Source organism: Sciurus vulgaris (genome assembly GCF_902686455.1).
Source record: "Sciurus vulgaris genome assembly, chromosome: 13".
NCBI classification, from domain to species: Eukaryota; Metazoa; Chordata; class Mammalia; order Rodentia; family Sciuridae; genus Sciurus; species Sciurus vulgaris.
Window position 1 is genome coordinate 83,887,863 of NC_136474.1, and position 22,823 is coordinate 83,910,685.

Below are 22,823 nucleotides of genomic sequence, written 5' to 3' on the forward strand. Positions count from 1 at the left end.
GTGTAAATTAAATACTTGCGGGAATATTATATGTATGAGCTCTCTAGGCACAATAATTTACATAAGTGGGACACTTAACAATAGTTAATCCACAATATTATTTTTAAAATGAGAAATTGTAACAGGACAGATATAAAACAAATAGTAAGGTAGCATATTTAAATCAACCCATACTAATAATCATATTAAATTTTTACTTTGAAAGTGTTCAGATTTCTCCAGTAATAAAATAACTGTCCTTAATCTCCTGCTTTCTCCTTGAGCATATTTTATTTCAAGCTCGCTTCCCCTGGAGTCTTCCAGTTACACAGACGTTGGACCATTTGATGTCATCTTACCATTCATTCAGGCTCTTGATAGAGTCACCTGGGCTTGTCTGTATTGTCTTCATTATCTTCTCACTTGTGGAGTTCTGTCTTCCTCCTAATTTGACCCTCCCCCAGTCCATGAAATTCCCTATGGTGAGTACCTTTCCACAATCATAGGGCTCATCTTATTTGTCTTTGGTGATCACTGTCCTTTGCTGCCTAGAGTTTACTGTCTTGAAACACCACGGTTTAATATTTTGTCTTGTTTATTCATTGTTTCACATGGGCTGGTATAGACATGTCCTAGTACATTATGCTAGTCAAAAAAAGGAACCCCGAACAGTATTTTTAATTTAAGGCTTTCTAGAGGGTATAACATCAAATCCCATAGTAATTTTAACATTCATTTTCCTAATAACTAACGATGCTCGGTACTTTTTAGTGATCATTTCTTTATTATTCTTTGTGAAGTGTCTGAATTTGTCCTGGCTTATTATAATTATAGTTTCTGGATTAGAGAGTACATCTTTATTACAGAGGTATGCAACTTCACAACAAAATAATTTCATTTATTCCCCACTGTTAATTCTACGTATGTTAAACTCCAAATACAGTGTTATATTTTTGAAATTAAAACAGAGTAGACTTTAGGAACTTAAGAGAAAATATTTACTTAAATATTCAACATTCCAATGTTTTAAATTCTTCTTGAATATATGCTTAAATCATGTGTTATTTCCCTTCATCCTAGAAAATCTTTATTGCATTTCTCATAATGTAATTTTGTGAAAAATTCTCTTAATTTTTAATTATTTTAAAAAGTCTTTGATTTACCCTCATTATCAAAACATGTTTCCATTGGATATAGAACTGAGATTTGATTAGTTTTTCTTTCAGAACTGATTCCAAAAGAAGAAGGAAAAAAAGCACCAAAGAAAATTGGGCCAAATATAAAACAATAGCAAGACAGCACATTTAAACTCAACTGTACTAATAATCATAGAGAATGTCAGTATTTCAACACTTCAATTTGAAAATTAGAAATTTTCAGAATGGATTAAAATATCAGAACCAACTATGTGCTGTCTTCAAAAAAAAAAAAAAACCTGTTTAAACATAAAAGATGTTAATAGATTAAAGGTAAAATGATGGTGTAGGACATACCAGGCTAACACTAATCAAAAGAAATCTGAAATAACTGCATTAATACAAAGTCAATTTTAGACAAGAATTTTTTAAAGGAATAAATGTGATCATTTAATGATGATAAAGGGGTTAACTTATCAAGTGAATATAACAGTGAGAAACATTTATATGTTTAATAATAGAGCTACAGAACACAAGAAGCAACTAAGAAAGAATTCAATGTCCCTCTTTTAATAATTCATGAAATGATTGGAGAATCAGTTAGTATATAGAGACTGAACCCCACGAGAGTCTGGCTTACCTTATGTGGAAGCTCTGGATCACTCTGCCCATGACAGCAGAGTGCACGTCCTTTCCAAGTGCACTTGAAATGTTTATGAAGATTGGCCATATGCTGGGCATAAACCAAGTCTCAGTAAGCTTAAATGGATTCAAATAATACAAAGGCTGTTCTCTATGCAAATGAAGTTACATTAAAGATCAATGATATAAAGATAACTACAAAATAATTGAATATTCAGCAGCCACCCCGTATGCTTCAGATAAACCCTCCTTCAAAGAGGGAATCAAAAGAGGAATTTGAAGCTTTTAAATTGGAAGAAAATGAAAATACTACATATCAAAATTTGTGGAATGCCACTACTCAGAAAAATTCAAAGCACAAAACGTTTATACTCAAGAGAAGAAAAGTCTCAAATAAATAACCTCATTTGTACCTTTAAGATAATCGAGAAATCCATAAAACAAAGAAATATCGAGTAAGCAGAATAAAGGAGAAGATAAACATTAGAATAGGAATCAATAAAATAGAAAATACCAAAAGCCACTGAAAAAGATCAATGAAGGAAGCTGGTTCATTGAAAATACCATTACAATTGATAAACTTATACTTGGACTGATCAGAGAAAAAAAAAAGAGAGAGAGAGAGAAAACATAAATAAGCAGTATTGGAATCCAGGAAGGCGACATCAATAAAAATTCTACAAACACCTAAAGGACAATGAGGGCATATTAAGAACATCTTCATGCCAGATCAGAAGAAATGGACAAATTCCTTGGAATGCAGGAAGTTTCAAGGTTTGTTTGCAAAGAAATACAGAGAGCACATCCAAGTTGGCAAAATTAAGATCTGCAGGAGTCCATTCCTCCAATAGAAAAAGGAGAGCAGCAGAGGAGATGGTCAAAGCAGAGCTTCGTGACCCCTTGGGAACTAACCGATGGCCTGCAGCCATCTGACAAGTATATGGTAAAGAAATTGTTGGCTTAAATGATAATTATTCCCCTGAGTAACACACAATAAGGACTTTTATAAGATGGAATTCTACTTTATGCTCATCAGTATGATACTAACTAGTACTCCAATGTCATTCAATCCAGAATGTCATTTATAAACAAATATCACAGCAAGGATCCTGAGTGAAGCACTGGGAGTCTGGATGATGGGTAAGTAACAGCCAAGAGCACGTATATCCGGGCAGTCCACACCACGCTATGACCAGAATCTGACTACATAATGAAAGGCTACAGTACCAGCTAGGTATAAGCTGTTTGTAATTCTAGTGCAAAAAAAAAAAGAAAAAGAAAGAAAGATTGACTCAAAGGTTATAGTAAACTTCACAAAATATAGCATTTGAAGTGGACATTGAGAAATGTAAACTATTTGGTGGCTCAAATGTGAAACAACAGGCGGAGGGAGGATGACCTAATTTCAGCCCGAGAGAATACCATTGACAAATTATTTTTAAAAATCCTTTAAAGTGGATTAATTCTTTGTTCTAGGAAATAAGTGAGATGGAATTGTATTTCCATGCATTAAAAATAAGTATTGAGTTTATACCTGGTAGGCAGATTGTTTTATGTTCTGGTAGTTCTACTCTTTGTCTTTTGATCTCATAGGAATTCAGAGTAGACTAGGTTACCAGACATTGGGAAGAATATGGGAGTGCAGAAAGGGGCAGGTTGGGCAATCAGTAAAATATTCTCAAGCCAGGCATCGTGGAGCACACCTGTAAGCCCAGTGCTCAGGAGGCAGAGGCAGGAGGATCTTGAGTTCAAAGCCAGCCTCAATAATTTAGCAAGGCCCTAAGCAACTCAGCGAGACCCTGTTTTAAACAAAATACAAAAAAGGGCTGGGATCTGGCTCAGTGGTTAAGTGCCCCTGGGTTCAATCCCCAGTACCAAAAAATAAAGATAACACACACACACACACACACACACACACATACACAAAAATATATATATATATATATATATATATATATATATATATATATATATATTGTCTCATAGGAGGGATAAGTGGATAAGTTCTGGTGTTCTATGGCACAGTGGGGTGACTATAATTAACAATAGTGCATTGTACATCTCAAAATACAAGATAGGAATTTGTATGTACTCAGATAAAGAAATCATGTAAGTTGGTGGTGCTAATTATGATAATTTCCCAGAACTGATCACTACCCAGTCTGTGCAGGAATCAAATATGTGTACAGAGTATGTGTCAATCAAAAAATTTAAAAATTAATAAATTTTTAGTTTTTTTTCATATTGTAAAATGATATCCATTTACTAAGGTACCATGATGGTCATTGAGAGAGATTCTGAGGAATGAGTCATAACCACTGTTTTTCAAGGCACTTACCATGTGTATAAAGAAGCAAGCAGATCACGGTGGTATACATGGTGCAGCAAGTGTTATTCATGGGAACATAGAGTGCTCCTGTATGTTTGGCATGTGTCAAAGTATCTTATCCAGCCTGAGTGTGGGAGTGGGGAGAAACATGTGCAAGGGGATTCTGGGATTGCTTCTTATTTAAGACAGGGCCATTCGAAATGAGTCCCAAAGGGTAAGTGGGATTCAGCTGGGTGCTTGCTGGGGATTGTGAAGCAGGCTGGAGGGTAGAGGATGGGAGGGGATACCAGTAGTTAAGGATGCTGGGGACAGATTCAGCAGGAGCCCTGGCTATGGTAGGGGATAACGCTGCTGAGGACCATGGTGGTCAAATCATTTGAGGATTTTTGAGTCATACTAAAAATGTGCTTTCCTCCATAAGACAATAGGCTGAAATTAAAGAGTTCATGGGTAAAGTGATGGTAAGAACTCTCTCAGAATTTTCGTTCTGGTTAGGGTTGAAAATGAATTAGATGGACAAGACTGGAGGCAGAGGCCATTTATGAACTGTAATGTCTTGGTGTAGGAGAATGATGACCTTTCCCAAGGGAGTGACCAAGTGGATGGTGAACAATGAAAGAATTCCAAGTCTAATTAATCACACTAGCTGTTTATGTGGAGCATGAGAGGATAAGAAAAGTTATGAACGATTCACTTTCTAACTCGAGTGCTATTTTGGATGAAAGACAGTACAATCCATGCAAAGGATCTGATGCTTGCTTTGCCACAGAATCTTTATGTCTGAAGAGGTAGAGGGAGAAAAGGTCTTGTATCTCTCAAGACAAGTCGAACTTAGAATCACTTTCACTTTTCCTTAACACATAAATAAGAAATACAGTAATCAAACAATTATATATAACTAAATACACCACATAATTTAGCATAAAAGATCAGGGAGAAGAGAGGTCAGCTAGTAGTTAATGATACTGTTCTTACTTACTTTTGGACTTGTGTTGCCCAAGAGAGCTTGGCCATGGGGTAGACTGGGCTTCCAACAGCAGATGGACATAGCATGACTGACAGGCAGATGAAGTCTGACTGGGCACTCAACACTTTCTCAATAACTCCCAACAGTTTCTTGTCTATTTCAGGCATCTATTGCTTTAATGCAGGTCATTTTGATTTTGCAGTTTGGATGTCCAGACAGCGTTTCAATCATTCTTTAAATTAGGGCGTCTACATGTCTAGAACTTTCTCTGGTTTATCACTTGGGCATGGTGGTCACACAATAGTAAGACAGGGTAGTTGAGCCCTCCGGCATTGCATTTTTCAATATGAGCTTAAAAATTAATATGATACCCACGTTTACATAACGGTATACCTTATGTATAAACAAAGAGGACATGGCATACAGTTGAAGAGAGTTTGCCAAAGGAAGTCCATTCATCCTGTGTTTGTTTGTTTGCTTGTTTTCAACACTGCTGAGTGAAGAGAAGCAACATGAAGAAGAATCACTCAAAGGTTTGGGGTGAAGAGATTAAAATTGCAATACAGCTTCAGTCAGATTAATTTGTAGTACCTGTTGGGCAGGCAAGTAATACTCCTTTTATGTACATATGTATGCGTACATGTATATACAGAGCCACAGATTTGGGAACTATAGGCATTGATATGGTAATTAAATTCATGCAAGCAGTCCTATCCACTGATGAGCATGGCATATGTGTCATGAAAATGGAATGAATGGGTTGTCTGGGTGAAGCAGATGGTCATGATTCTTTCTGATCTCCTCTAAGTGTGACCAAAATACCTTAAAAATTTGAACCAGTTTTAGATCTGTAAAATCATACCAGCTGCAAAAAAGTAAGAAAACATATACCTTTTCTTATCTGATTACTTACTTAACTTATACAAACATGTTTAAATTCAGATTAATTGGGGAAAATTAGGAAAACAGTTTTATTTATTCAACACAATTTCAGTTTTATACTATCAGATACTGGAGTGTGAAGTAACTGGTAATAAATATTTCCTAAAATAACAAACCAAATCGGACCTTATTTCAAAATTGCATAAATAAGGGCCTCCATTTGTATCTAATAATAGAGTAATGCAAATAGGATATTTATGCATACTGGATTAAAGCAGTCTTAAAAGTATACATTATCTTACATTTCTTTGCAGTTGGTTTGATTTTAAAGATCTGAAAGCGGTTTAAAATTTACAAGATATTTTGGTGACTCTCAGAAGAGATCAAAAGTGATCACCATCTGCTCCACCCAGCTAACCCCTCCACTCCTTTTTCATAATACATATGCTATGCTCACTGGTGGATAGGTCTACTTGCACAAATTTAATTGCTTTGTAAATGCTTGTGGTTCCTGAATCTATAGTTCCATATATACTTGTACATACACATACAGACATGAGTTTATTTGATAAATCCTACTTTTTCCTCTATAAAAAGTCTGACTCATCTCAACTGATCCAAACATCTGAGAATTTTATTTTACTCATCTTTAATTCTATAGTTTTAGCAAGCAACATTTACATAAAATGCTATTTCTAGAAGAATGTATTATTTAAGTTCATAAATTTGTGTATCTCATGGGAAGACTAGTTCCTCTGTGGCAATACCTGCTTCAGAGAGAATGACATATTTAGATTTCAAGAACAAGCTTCAAAATGCAATTCAAACATCCACGAATTTTTCTAAAAAAAAAAAAGTGCATTTCAAACATTAGTCTTTCTTTGTAAATTCAAATAAGATCTGAGAAAAATAAGAACCCTGAAGGTACTGAGGAAGTTGAAGTTTTACCTAGAAATTATTAATCACCATTAGATACACATTTGGCAAACAGATAAAGTAAAAATTATAAAACTTTCATTAGCCTCTTGTCCATATGATCAGCTTATATTCAAAACATAATTCTAAAGCCATCCACTGAGTTGTCAGAATGATGTGTGCGTATTTTGAAATTATAAAATGTAGATTACAAAATGAATATATGATTATAAATGAGTATATATGAATGTCCTTTAGGATGCAATCAAAGACAAATTTTTCTATAGATCTTTTGTGATGTTAGGAGACAGTGAGAATTTGATATTTTAAGACAATTTCCAGAGATACATTGAAATAAATCATTATAGCTAAAAGCAAATTTGAATGTGATAACCTTACTTAAAGAATCCTGGGCACTGAAAACTTCTTAATACTTGCGAAAATCTATTTTTTTAGTGTTTTACAGAAAGAAATGCTACTTTTCCTGGAAAACTCAACTGTGAAATTGTTTAAAGATATCACTCCCAACTGCAAGGAGTTTTTATTTTACAATATATGTACCTTTCAGGGTGCCTAGTAAATAGTAGCAATACCCAAGGACTATTGTGCATATTAAATGTGATCATGCCTATAAAACATCAAATTTTACCTGTTGACAAATGACACCATTGTGATTTGCAATGATTTTACAATGTCTACGAAAGAACTTCTTAAACAAGTATTGTTGAATAGAAATGTTAACCAAATATTTAATTTCAATTTCCTAGTAACTACATGATAAAGTAAAAAGGAACTTGAGAAATAAACTTAAATAATATATTTTATTTAATCCAATATGCTCAATAATCAATATGGAAATTATTAATTTAGTCTTTTACTTTGATTAAACAAATTTTTGAAACCCGATGTGTATTGTAGGTTTACTGAACATCTTAATTCACACTGATCCCATTTCTGCTTTCTATACCTGTATGTGGTCAACTGCTAAATACTCAATTGTGCAGACTTAGACGTTGATGAGGGTTGGCATTATCATGGCAAGGACAATGTAACACTATGGTCCATAACAAGTGTATTCTTCTCTCCTTCCTGGTAGTTCAAAATCTCTTCTCTTTATTCATCCCCAAGGTGCCCAGAGAGGCCACAATCATCCCACCATATTGCATATTTATTTGAAACCTACACATACCCACAAGTTCTGTAGTCGCTGAAAAAAAAACAGAGAACAATACCAACAATGTCTTTGGTACCGTTAACCTTAGAGTCTACTGAAGTGACTCTAACCTTCATCAATTAATGATGGTCAGTGATATGGAAGAAGGCATTGGTTGTAATGATTAGAACTTACACAAGGGCTGAAACAGTTAAGTGGCCTGTTACAGCAGATGTTTCTAGCATTTGGCTTAAAGTCAGCAGAGCTGGTAACAGGAAGGAAAGACGATATAGACTGTGCCAGAGCAGGGCAAACGGGACTCCACCCAGGAAAACTGGAATCATGACATCTACTTGGAACCCACATCTGCCCGGCACTGCTATCAGCTTTGTACTGCAGATGATATAGAAACTAGCACTGCTCACCACAGAGCAGCCCTGAGCATCCAGACCAGGACTCTCAGAATCTGCAAGAAAAAAATAGCTGGGAGCTGGAAGGACTCTCATCTGGTTGCCGCCCCCAGGCACAGGGTGAACCAGATCAGCAGCAGTGACCGGTGTGGGTGGCGGCAGAGTGCGCACCTGCTGCCTGTTCCTTCCAGGTGCCACAGATGAACTCTAAAGAAATGGAAATGCTGAAAGAGTTTCAGCTTAGCCAGTTCCACACTGAATGAATCTACCAGTATTGTGTACCTCCTTGCATTAGGATTCCTGATATCTTCCTTACAAACATTGACTTTTGATTTTCCTCTATTTTATTCTATATTTTGTTTAAAATAAAAAAAACCTCAAATTTTGAACCTGAAAAAAATGGAGGAAAAATAAGCAATTTGAAAAAAAGTTTGTGTGAGCTCCTTTGCATACTTTCTATATGATGACTACAAATAGTCATAGGACTTTGTTTAAATTAAGAGATTAAAAAGATGTTCTGCTCAAGTGAACAATCTAGAGATATTGAGATTTTCCCATTAAATTCATAAAAAATGAAAATGTTGTTATTTTAGTAATTAATTCTGTAGTATAGGCAGTAGTATGGTGATCCTATGCTCATTTCCCCTTTATTGATTGATAATGATAAAGCACTTTTGAAATAAAGTCAAAGTGGGTAAAATTATTTAATTAAAAATAATGGGAGTTTCAAGATGGCGGCCTAGAGGGTGGCTGCATTTCATGTTGCTCCAGGACTCAGGATTCAAAAGAGGAGATATTGAGAGACTTGGGACCAACTCAAAGCAGCCGGGTGAGTCTCTCCCTTTGGGGAGGGGTCCCGGATGTGACGGTCGTCCCAGAACGCAGGGAACTTTGTGAAGTAGAGATGCAGGTGAGACACCCCTCCCCCCGCTAGAGCAGTGAACTCGGACAACTGGGAGCGTCGTAGAGGAGGCCGCTTAGCAGAGCACTGGGACTCGGAGCAACCACTGGGGCTCTGGTGGCTGCCCAGGGGAGGAGCGGTGAGGAGAGCTGTGTGGACTCAGAACACCAGGGCCGGCCCTGAGGAGGAGAAGGAGGAGCACGGCCGCTTGGATTCGGAGTGACTGCACCAGAGCTACTGGCGCTTGCCAGAGGAGGGGCTGCGTGGTGAACTGTTTGGACTCAGAGTGACTGCTTCTGAACACCAGAGCCTGCCCTGAGGACGAAGAGGAGGAGGAGGAGGAGCGCAGCGGGTCGTTTGGTCTCGCAGTGACTGCATTAGAGCTCCAGGCGGCTGCTCAGAGGAGGAGGTGATTGGTGAGTTGTTTGAACTTAAAGCAACCACTCCTGAACACAGGGGGGCTGCCTGGAGGAGGAGCGCGGTGGGTCACTTGGTCTCGAGTGGCCACACCAGAGCTCCGGGCGGTTGCCCAGAGGACGCGTGCAGCGGGTCACGTGGATTCAGAGCCACTCAGAGCGACCGCTCCTGAACACCCAGGGGGTTACCTGGAGGAGGAGGAGGAACGGGGAGGGTCACTTCGACTTGGAGTGATTGATTGCCCAGGGCTACGGGTGGTTGGTGGGAGGAGGAGGCACACAGTGAGTTGCTTGGACTCCTAGTGACCGCACCGGAATACTGGGCGGCTGTCTGGAGGAAAATGCGTGTGGCGGGTCTCTGGGACTCAGAGCGATTGTACGGGGCCCCAGGTGGATGCCCAGAGGAGGGGCTGCATAGCCAGGTGATTAGGTGCAGAGCAGGGTCCCAGGATCTAGGAGGCTTCTTGGTGGAAGAGCCCCACAGAGACACGCTTAGGGGCGGAGCAAAGGTTCCAGGACTGCAGGCAGATTCTCTGAGGAGGGGCAGCATAAGGAGATTCATCTAGGAAGGGTGAGGCTCCCAGGCCCAGGAGGTAGGGCCAGGCACCTGGGAACTTTGCAGAGGAAGGCAGCCCAGCCCAGGTGGTATCTGTAAATTGAGGGGAACCTCTAGGAGGGAACTGACCAGCGAGACCTCCCCACCGGGTGAGTCTTCCCTACCGGGTGAGGTTTCCCCACAAGGACGGTAAAACCAGAGACACAGGCCCAAACAGGCCTTGCCTCAGCCCGCAGCCTAGTTCCCCTTTGGATGACCATTGGTCAACAAATGGAGGCACCTCTGCCCACTAGCAGGGAATATACCCCACCTGAAGGCCACCACTCCTAGAGAGGCAGCTTCCTTGTGGAGCACCGCATTATCAACTTCCTCCAAGACTTCAGCCTACTGAAGGCTAAGAGGGGATATATATAGAAATCTTCAGGGACATTGTAAGTCAATAGAGGAAATCTGCAATACCTCAGGGATCCACTGATACCTGAACAATATGAGAAAACAAGAGAAGAAAATGCTGCAAAAAAATCTAGATGTTACATCAATAAAACCCAATGACAGCATGGCAGAAGAAATGACAGAAAAGGAGTTTAGAATGTACATAATGAAAATGATCAGGGAAGCAAACGATGAGATGAAAGAGCAAATGCACACACTGAATGATGAGATGAAAGAGCAAATGCAGGCATTGAATGATCGCACCAATCGACAGTTAAAAGAGCAAATACAGGAAGCAAAAGATCATTTCAATAAAGAGTTAGAGATATTGAAAAAAAACCAAACAGAAATCCTTGACATGAAGGAAACAATAAACCAAATTAAGAACTCCATAGAAAGCATATCCAGTAGGATAGAACACCTGGAAGACAGAACCTCAGACATTGAAGACAAAATATTTAACCTTGAAAACAAAGTTGAACAAACAGAGAAGATGGTAAGAAATCATGAACAGAATCTACAAGAACTACGGGATATCATGAAAAGGCCAAATTTAAGAATTATTGGGATTGAGGAAGGCTTAGAGAAAAAAACCAAAGGAATGAACAATCTATTCAATGAAATAATATCAGAAAATTTCCCAAATCTGAAGAATGAAATGGAAAATCAAGTTCAAGAGGCTTATAGGACTCCAAATACACAAAATTACAACAGACCCACACCAAGGCACTTTGTAATGAAAATACCTAACATACAAAATAAAAACAGAATTTTAAAGGCTGTGAGAGAAAAGAACCAAACTACTTTCAGGGGGAAACCAATACGGATATCAGCAGATTTATCAATCCAGACCCTAAAAGCTAGAAGGGCCTGGAACAACATTTTTCAAGCCCTGAAAGAAAATGGATGCCAACCAAGAATCTTATACCCAGCAAAACTAACCTTCAAATTTGACGATGAAATAAAATCCTTCCATGATAAACAAAAGCTAAAAGAATTTACAAAAAGAAAGCCAGCATTACAGAACATTCTCAGCAAAATATTCCATGAGGAAGAGATGAAAAACAAAGAAGCAAGTCAGCAAAGGGGGGAATTGTCCTAAAGGAATTGTCAAAGAAAGGAGGAACCAAGTTGTGTCAAACAAATAAATAAATAAATAAAATTTAAAAAATGAACCAAATGACCGGGAAACCAAATCATATCTCAATAATAACCCTGAATGTTAAAGGCCTGAATTCATCAATCAAAAGACATAGACTGGCAGATTGGATTAAAAAGAAAGATCCAACAATATGTTGCCTGCAAGAGACTCACCTCATAGAAATAGATACCCATAGACTAAAGGTGAAAGGATGGGGAAAAACATACCATGCACATGGACTCAGCAAAAAAGCTGGGGTATCCATCCTCATTTCCGATAATGTGGACTTCAAGCCAAAGTTAGTCAGAAGGGATAAAGAAGGTCATTTCATACTGCTTAAGGGAAGCATAAATCAGCAAGATATAACAATCATAAACATCTATGCCCCAAACAGTGGCTCATCCATGTATGTCAAACAAATCCTTCTCAATTTCAGAAACCAAATAGAACATAACACAATAATACTAGGTGATTTTAACACGCCTCTCTCACCACTGGACAGATCTTCCAAACAAAAATTGAACAAAGAAACCATAGATCTCAATAACACAATCAATAATTTAGACTTAACGGACATTTATAGAATATACCATCCAACCAGGAGCGAATACACTTTCTTGTCAGCAGCACATGGATCCTTCTCTAAAATAGACCATATATTAGGCCACAAAGCTAATGTTAGCAAATACAAGAAGATAGAGACACTACCATGTATTATATCAGATCATAATGGATTGAAGTTAGAAATAAATGAAAGACTAAAACACAGAAACTATTCCAACATCTGGAGATTAAACAATATGCTATTATATGATGAATGGATAACAGAAGATATTAGGAAGGAAATTAAAAAATTCTTAGAGGTAAATGAGAACAAAGAAACATCATATCAAAATCTCTGGGACACTATGAAAGCAGTACTTAGAGGGAAATTTATTTCATGGAGCGCATTTAATAAAAGAAGTAAAACTCAACAAATAAACGACCTAACACTACAGCTCAAAGCCCTAGAAAAAGAAGAGCAGACCAGAACAAAAGTAGTAGAAGACAGGAAATAGTTAAACTGAGATCTGAAATCAATGAAATTGAAACAAAAGAAACAATACAAAAAATTGACAAAATAAATAGTTGGTTCTTCGAAAAAATAAACAAAATTGATAAACCTTTAGCCACACTAACAAAGAGAAGTCAAGAGAAAACCCAAATCCTTAAAATTCGGAATGAACAAGGAAACATCACAACAGACACGAGTGAAATACAAAACTTAATTAGAAGCTATTTTGAAAAACTATACTCCAAGAAAATAGAAAATTTTGAAGACATGAACAGGTTTCTAGAGACATATGAATTGCCTAAACTGAACGAGGAGGACATACACAATTTAAATAGACCAATTTCAAGTACTGAAATAGAAGAAGTCATCAAAAGCCTACCAACAAAGAAAAGTCTGGGGCCAGATGGGTTCTCAGCCGAGTTTTACAAAACCTTTAAAGAAGAGCTCATTCCAATACTTCTCAAAGTATTCCATAAAATAGAAGAGGAGGGAACCCTCCCAAACTCATTCTATGAAGCCAATATCACCCTGATACCTAAACCAGACAGAGACACATCGAGGAAAGAAAATTTCAGACCTATATCCTTAATGAACATTGACGCAAAAATTCCCAACAAAATTTTAGCAAATCGCATACAAAAACATATTAAAAAGATAGTGCACCATGATCAAGTGGGTTTCATCCCAGGGATGCAAGGTTGGTTTAACATCAGGAAATCAATAAATGTCATTCACCATATCAATAGACTTAAAGTCAAGAATCACATGATTATTTCAATAGATGCAGAAAAAGCATTTGATAAAATACAGCACCCCTTCATGCTCAAGACACTAGAAAATAAGGGATAGTGGGAACATTCCTTAACATTGTAAAGGCCATTTATGCTAAGCCCATGGCTAATATCATTCTAAATGGTGAAAAACTGAAAGTATTCCCCCTAAAAACTGGAAAAAAGCAGGGATGCCCTCTTTCACCACTTCTATTCAACATCGTTCTTGAGACTCTAGCCAGAGCAATTAGACAAACCAAAGAAATTAAAGGGATACGAATTGGAAAAGAAGAACTCAAACTATCTCTGTTCGCTGATGACATGATTATATATTTAAAGGAACCTGGAAATTCCACCAGAAAACTCTTAGAACTCATAAGTGAATTCAGTAAAGTAGCAGGTTACAAGATCAATGCTCATAAATCCAATGCATTTTTATACATAAGTGATGAATCTTTAGAAGGAGAAATTAGGAAAACTACCCCATTCACAATAGCCTCGAAAAAAATAAAATACTTGGGAATCAATCTCATAAAAGAGGGGAAAGACCTCTACAATGAGAACTACACAACGCTAAAGAAAGAAATTAAAGAAAACCTTAGAAGATGGAAAGATCTTCCATGTTCTTGGATAGGAAGAATTAATATTGTCAAAATGGCCATACTACCTAAAGTGCTATACAAATTCAATGCAATTCCAATTAAAATCCCAATGACGTACCTTACAGAAATAGAGCAAGCAATTATGAAATTCATCTGGAAGAATAAGAAACCCAGAATAGCTAAAGCAATCCTTAGCAGGAAGAGTGAAACAGGGGTATCACAATACCACAACTTCAACTATACTACAAAGCAATAGTAACAAAAACAGCATGGTATTGGTACCAAAATAGAAAGGTAGATCAATGGTACAGAATAGAGGACATGGACACAAACCCAAATAAATACAATTTTCTCATACTAGAGAAAGGTGCCAAAAATATGCAATGGAGAAAAGATAGCCTCTTCAACAAATGGTGCTGGGAGAATTGGAAATCCATATGCAACAGAATGAAACTAAACCCATATCTCTCACCATGCACGAAACTCAACTCACAATGGATTAAGGACCTCAGAATCAGACCAGAGACCCTGCAGATTATAGAAGAAAAAGTAGGTCCACATCTTCAACATGTCAGCTTAGGACCAGACTTCCTTAACAGGACTCCCATAGCACAAGAAATAAAAGCAAGAATCAGTTACTGGGATAGATTCAAACTAAAAAGCTTTCTCTCAGCAAAGGAAACTATCAGCAATGCGAAGAAAGAGCCTACAGAGTGGGAGAATATCTTTGCCAATCATACTTCAGAAAGAGCACTAATCTCCAGAATCTATAAAGAACTCAAAAAACTCTACTCCAAGAATTCAAATAATCCATCGGACAAATGGGCTAAGAAAATGAATAGACACTTCACAGAAGAAGATCTACAAGCAATCAACAAACATATGGAAAAATGTTCAATATCTCTAGTAATAAGAGAAATGCAAATCAAAACTACTCTAAGATTCCATCTCACCCCAATTAGAATGGTGATTATCAAGAATACGAGCAACAACAGGTGTTGGCGAGGATGTGGAGAGAAAGGTACACTCATCCATTGCTGGTGGGACTGCAAATTAGTGCAGCCACTCTGGAAAGCAGTGTGGAGATTCCTTAGAAAACTTGGAATGGAACCACCATTTGACCCAGCTATCCCACTCCTTGGCCTATCCCCAAAGGACTTAAAATCAGCATACTACAGAGATACAGCCACATCAATGTTCATAGCTGCTCAATTCACAATAGCCAGATTGTGGAACCAACCTAGATGACCTTCAATTGATAAGTGGATAAAGAAACTGTGGTATATATATATACAATGGAATATTACTCAGCCATAAAGAATGATAAAATTATGGCATTTGCAGGCAAATGGATGAAATTGGAGAATATCATGCTAAGTGAGATAACGAATCTCATAAAGCCAAAGGACAAATGATATCACTAATAAGTGGATGATGACACATAATAGGGGGAGGAAAGGGTTAGTGTTAGGGTTAGAGTTAGGGTTAGGGAGGGGGGCAAGTATGGAGGAAGGAATCACTGTATAGAGGGAAAAGAGGGGTGGGAGTGGTGGTGGGAAGGGAAAAAATAACAGAATGAATCAAACATTACTCTATGTAAATCTATAATTACACAAATGGTATGCCTTTATGCCATGTACAAACAGAGAAACAACATGTATCCCATTTGTTTACAATAAAATAAAAAAATATAAAATAAAAATAATGCCTACATGACTACGCGATACCTAAGCTGATCGGGGAGTAGCGCTGACACATTAGGAAATGGTATGTTTGCTCATCTTTGTCTACAGTATGTGAACAAAGAAAACAACCACGAATATCAGATAGCTGGGTGCAAGAGCTCTGTTTACCTAATTCAATTTATAACTTTTATTTTACATTGCAACTTACTCTCCTTAACTCATTTTGGCAATCTCAACTTGACTTTTAGTAGTTTTCTTTCTTTTCATTCCATCAGTGGTGAATTGTCAATTTTTGCTACAGTAATTTATACCCATCTCTATGGATTTCCCCTTATTTTCATTCAATGTAAAATCTCCTGTAGGCAGGAAAGTTTGATTACCACAATTTGAGGGGTTAAGTGGGTTTGTTAATAGACCTCTAGTGACAATGCAGTGGACCTTGTAAATGATGAACTTTGACATTCCTCTCACATATAAATTATTCTAGATAAGCAGGGGATAAATTTATGTATACATGCACAATTTATGTACAGTTCCAATGTTGTCACTAGTCACTTTACTAGTCTTGGTTTCTGTCGTTAACTGTAATAATTCAATTATTTTATCATCTATCATAAAAATATTTGAAATAAATTTTAATTGCAGCATTAACAAAAATCTGAGAAATAACTACCAATTCAGTATTTAGTTTCTTATGCCTTCTTATTTAATTCTGCCTGAGATGAATACAATTTTTCCCACTCAAAATCTGACATATAATGAAATGTTAATAAGAGCTATTTCCTAAGATTATAGGAAACATTTCAATTTGAGTCACCTGTTTGAAGGTGCTGCATTAATGACCTAAATAAATGCTTTTGATATTTCTGACTGCTGATTGAACTATTTTGTGGAATTAATTTAATGTTGATAACATGTCTTTTCTCAATCCTGATAAAGTGGTTGCTAATTATACCTTCTCAATTTCATTTGTTTAGTAATTTTTTTTTTTTACCTTTTATCTACCTAAATTCATGCTTTTATAACTGTTGATTGCAACCATTCTGGATGTTTTAGTTATAAGATACACTATCTATTGAGCATTTAGATTATGCTTGTCACAACACATAAAATAAGTTAGATTCTTGCAACGACTAAGTGAGATAATCTGTATTATTCCTCATTTTTATCAGTAAAGAAACTGAAGTTCAAAAATAGTAAGAAGATCATACAGCTGTCTGAATCAGAGCTAGAAATTAAATCTAACTCAATCAGCATGTTTGTATAATAGCACGCATTCACACATCTCAATAACACGTGTGTGGGGAATACTCAGACAAAAGAGATACACCCACTTGATCTCTATCACGAGAATCTTGTAAGGCTAACAGATGTGATCTGCCTTGCGCGTTATATAGATTCCCAAATAAGCAACTTCAAAGTTATTTAGAAGTAAAATTGGAATACCCTACTCAAAACGAACCCAAGTTCTTATTACATTTACAATTTTCTAGTTACAAAGAAATAAGGGGGAAAACTAAGGTAGGATGTTCATGGCATAAATCATTGGAATAAAACATATTTATCTACAACAGAAAGTTTAGCAGCTAATAATGATCCAAAAATATGAAAAATTTTTATTTTAATCTATTGAATACAGTTTTGAGATGCATTATATACATGGCATAGGCATATTGTTGAAATTTGAATTATTTTTTCAGTTCTCCAATTCTTCAGAGAGAATCATATTTCAGTGATCTCTCCATAGAGGCAGGGAAATTGGTACAATATTAAAGAATTGGCCTATAGATGCTTGCGAAAGATAAAGGACAGAGTGTTTGTACAGTGAAGAAGAAAAAGACCGACCTCTCATACCACCTTAACCAATGATCAAATGTGACTTCACCATTAAAAGGACAAGTTGTTTCGTGCCTCTCCCTGAGAAGTCAAAGGGCACACAGTAGTCTTCCTTGAGCTGATGCTTAGTGTGGATCTCATCACGAGAAAACCATTAGACCAGCTCAATCTGAGGCATAGCCTGCAAGACAATTGGCCTGAGCTGATGAATAATGTGAGGGGGTGGCAGGGATTCTTCTAGATCCAAGGAGACCAAAGGGACATGTTGTCTCATGCATTGTGTGCTCCTTAAGTGGATACTGGGTTAAGAAAGAGAAAGGAAAAAGGCAGAAAGGAAGGAAGGAAGGCAGGTTGAAGAAGAGAGTATTGGGTATCATGGACAACCTTTATGTTTATGTGTATCAGTCATAATAAATTAAATTTTAATTTTAAAAATAAAGAAAATTAAAAAACAAAATTCTCATAGAAGTCAGAATTTGGACATAGATTGCATATCAGGTAATTTATTATTTCTAAAATTCTTGCACATGATGAATTGATTGTGGTTGTACAGGAGAAATTCCTTATTCTCAAGAAATAAATGATAAAAAGTTTAAGGATAAACTTGTAATTTAGAACTTAATCATGAATGTTAATTAACATGCATAGAATTAGTGAATCACCACTGCAGGATGTTGCAATATTTTAGGGAGGATTGCAAGATAAAGTTTTTCAAAAATTTGTAATCTGAGACAACAGTCAGGCCCTGTAGGACCCCTGACCGGACTGACTGAGTCCTGTCTCCAGTATCCCTCAACCCAACCGATCACTCCCTGCCTCTGGGGCCCTCACATCAACTGACTGCTCCCTGCTGCCAGGACCCCCAGACCAACTGACTGTGCCCTATCACCGGGAACCCAGTCCAACTGATTGCACCCGGCCTCCTGGATCCCACAACCACACCAAACACACCCAACCTCTAGGACCACTGCTGGACCAACTGCATCCTGTTTCCAGGACCTCCAGCTGACCACGTCCACCCCTGAGCTTCAGCTCCCCATTTGCCAACACATTTGGAAGCCAGAGCAGCCATCTTGGATAATCCTGGAAGCCGTAGTTCCGATCTTCAGGTGGGGCAAATCCCATTCTGGGATGTCTGCTGGAGGCTTGAAGCTCATTGTCAGGTACCTCTCATGCATCGGGCTACTGAACACTGAGAGGTTTCATTAGTATATGACTATTATACAGTAGATTTTCTTTTTTTCTCCTTTTTTAAAAAAAATTAAGTTTTTATTTCTTTACGTTTCTTGCTTTCTTTTCCTTCTGTTTACCTGTTCCCTCAGAGTTGCTTTCTCCCTTATTTACATGATGTTATTGTCCCCATAGGGGCTATTTGGTCTAGGATTGCATAGTGTCTGAATTGGGCACTGCTAATATTGATCTCCCCTTAAAGACAGGGTTTTGCAAACCTATAGGGCCACTATAAGCCTATAGGGGGAAATCTGCAATACCCCAGATCTGCAGCGCTAGAGGGGAAGATACATGAACAACATGAAAAAACAAGGGAAGAAAATGATCCAAACAAATCTAGATTCTATAGTAATAGAATCCAATGACAGTATGTTAGAAGAAATGTCAGAAAAGGACTTCAGATTATACATGATTAAGATGATTCGCGAAGCAAAGGATGAGATAAGAGAGCAAATGGAGGCAATGAATGATAATACCAATAAGCTGAAAGAGCACCTGCAGGAAGCAAAAGATCATTTCAACAAAAAGATAGAGATTCTCAAAAAAAAACCAAACGGAAATCCTTGAAATGAAGGAGACAATAAACCAAATAAAAAACTCAATGGAAAGCATCACCACCAGACTAGACCACTTGGAAGACAGAACCTCAGACAATGAAGACAAAATATTTAATCTTGAAAATAAAGTCGCACAAACAGAGAAGATGGTAAGAAATCATGAACAGAATCTCCAAGAACTATGGGACATCATGAAAAGACCAAATTTAAGAATTATTGGGATTGAGGAAGGCACAGAGATACGAACCAAAGGAATGAACAACCTATTCAATGAAATAATATCAGAAAATTCCCCCAACCTGAAGAATGAAATGGAAAATCAAATACAAGAGGCTTACAGAACACCAAAATGCACAGAATCACAACAGATCCATACCAAGCCACATTATAATGAAAATGCCTAACATTCAAAATAAAGAGGATTTTGAAGGCCACGAGAGAAAAGCATCAGATTACATATAGGGGGAGACCAATACGGATAGCAGCAGACTTCTCAACCCAGACTCTAAAAGCTAGAAGGGCCTGGACCAACATATTTCAAGCTCTGAAAGAACATGGTTGCTAACCAAGAAAAAGCATTTGACAATATACAACACCCCTTCATGCTGAAAACACTAGAAAAAATAGGGATAGTAGGAACATACCTGAACATTGTAAAGGCTATTTATGCTAAGCCCATAGCCAACATCATTGTTAATGGAGAAAAACTGAAACCATTCCCTTTAAAAATGGGAACAAGACAGGGATGTCCTCTTTCACCACTTCTATTCAACATTGTCCTCGAAACTCTAGCCAGAGCAATTAGGCAGACTAAAGAAATTAAAGGGATACGAATAGGAAAAGAGGAACTTAAGCTGTCACTATTTGCGGATGACATGATTCTATATTTAGAGGATCCAATAACCTCCTCCAGAAAACTTCTAGACCTCATCAATGAAATCAGCAAAATAGCAGGCTATAAAATCAACAGCAATAAATCTAAAGCATTTTTATACGCAAGCGATGAAACAGCTGAAAGAGAAATGAGGAAAACAACTCCATTTGCAATAGCCTCAAAAAAAAAAAAAAAAAATACTTGGGTATCAATCTAACCAAAGAGGTAAAAGATCTCTACAATAAAAACTACAAAACACTGAAGAAAGAAATTAAGGAAGACCTTAGAAGATGGAAAGATCTCCCATGATCTTGGATAGGCAGAATTAATATTGTCAAAATGGCCATACTAACAAAAGTACTATACAGATTCAATGCAATTCCAATTACAATCCCAATGACGTACCTCAGAGAAATAGAGCAAGCAATCATGAAATTCATCTGGAAGAATAAGAAACCCAGAATAGCTAAAGCAATCCTTAGCAGGAAGAGTGAAACAGGGGGTATCACAATACCACAACTTCAACTATACTACAAAGCAATAGTAACAAAAACAGCATGGTATTGGTACCAAAATAGAAAGGTAGATCAATGGTACAGAATAGAGGACATGGACACAAACCCAAATAAATACAATTTTCTCATACTAGAGAAAGGTGCCAAAAATATGCAATGGAGAAAAGATAGCCTCTTCAACAAATGGTGCTGGGAAAACTGGAAATCCATATGCAACAGAATGAAAGTAAACCCCTATCTCTCACCCTGCACAAAACTCAACTCACAATGGGTCAAGGACCTTGAAATCAGACCATAGACCCTGCATCTTATAGAAGAAAAAGTAGGTCCAAATCTTTACCTTGTTGGCTTAGGATCAGACTTCCTCAACAGGACTCCCATAGCACAAGAAATAAAAGCAAGAATCAACAACTGGGATAGATTCAAACTAAAAAGCTTTCTCTCAGCAAAGGAAACTATCAGCAATGCGAAGAGAGAGCCTACAGAGTGGAAGAATATCTTTGCCTCTCATACTTCAGATAGAGCACTAATTTCCAGAATATATAAAGAACTCAAAAACTCTACACCAAGAATGCAAATAACCCAATCAACAAATGGGCTAAGGAATTGAACAGATACTTCACAGAAGAAGATGTACAAGCAATCAACAGATACATGAAAAAATGTTCAACATCTCTAGTAATAAGAGAAATGCAAATCAAAACTACTCTAAGATTCCATCTCACCCCAATTAGAATGGTGATTATCAAGAACACAAGCAACAATAGGTATTGGAGAGGATGTGGGAAAAAGGTACACTCATACATTGCTGGTGGGACTGCAAATTAGTGCAGCCACTCTGGAAAGCAGTGTGGAGATTCCTTAGAAAACTTGGAATGGACCTACCATTTGACCCAGCTATCCCACTCCTCAGCCTATACCCAAAGGACTTAAAATCAGCATACTACAGAGATACAGCCACATCAATGTTCATAGCGGCTCAATTCACAATAGCCAGACTATGGAACCAACCTAGATGCCCTTCGATTGATGAATGGATTGAATGGATAAAGAAACTGTGATATATTTATATATATATATATATATATATATATATATATATATATATATATATATACACACATACCATGGAATATTACTCAGCTATAAAGAATAATAAAATTATGGCATTTGCAGGCAAATGGATGAAATTGGAGAATATCATGTTAAGTGAGATAAGCCAATCTCAAAAATCCAAAGTAGGAATGATCTCACTGATAAGCGAATGATGACACAATGGGGGGTGGGAGGGGGACAAGAATGGAGGAAGGAGGGACTGTATAGAGGGAAAAGAGAGGTGGGAGGGGTGGGGGGGGGGGAAGGAAAAAAATAATGGAATGAATCAAACATCATTACTCTATGTAAATTTATGAATATGCAAATGGTATGCTGTTACTCCATGTACAAACAGAAACAACATGTATCCCATTTGTTTACAGTAAAAATAAATTTAAAAAAAAGAAAAAAAATTAGTAATCCATCTAGAAATTTTTATAGATGCACAGCTTTGGTAGCATATATTGGGGTTAGTATGCTTGAAATAATTTATTAAATTTTAAATGAAGAATAAAGAACTGAATATTATCTCTGAAGTTTTAAGTATTTAAGCTTGTATTTTCTTAATTTTTATATATGGAGGCAAAATTTCAAGGAGATGCTTGGATGTAAAAAATAATTTTATCAAGTTCTCATCAAGGCAAGCACACCACCTCCAAAAGTTGCCATGACAATAAAGAATATTTTGACCACAATTATTCCATCATTATTATTCCATTAATATGTAAAATACATATTTATTAATA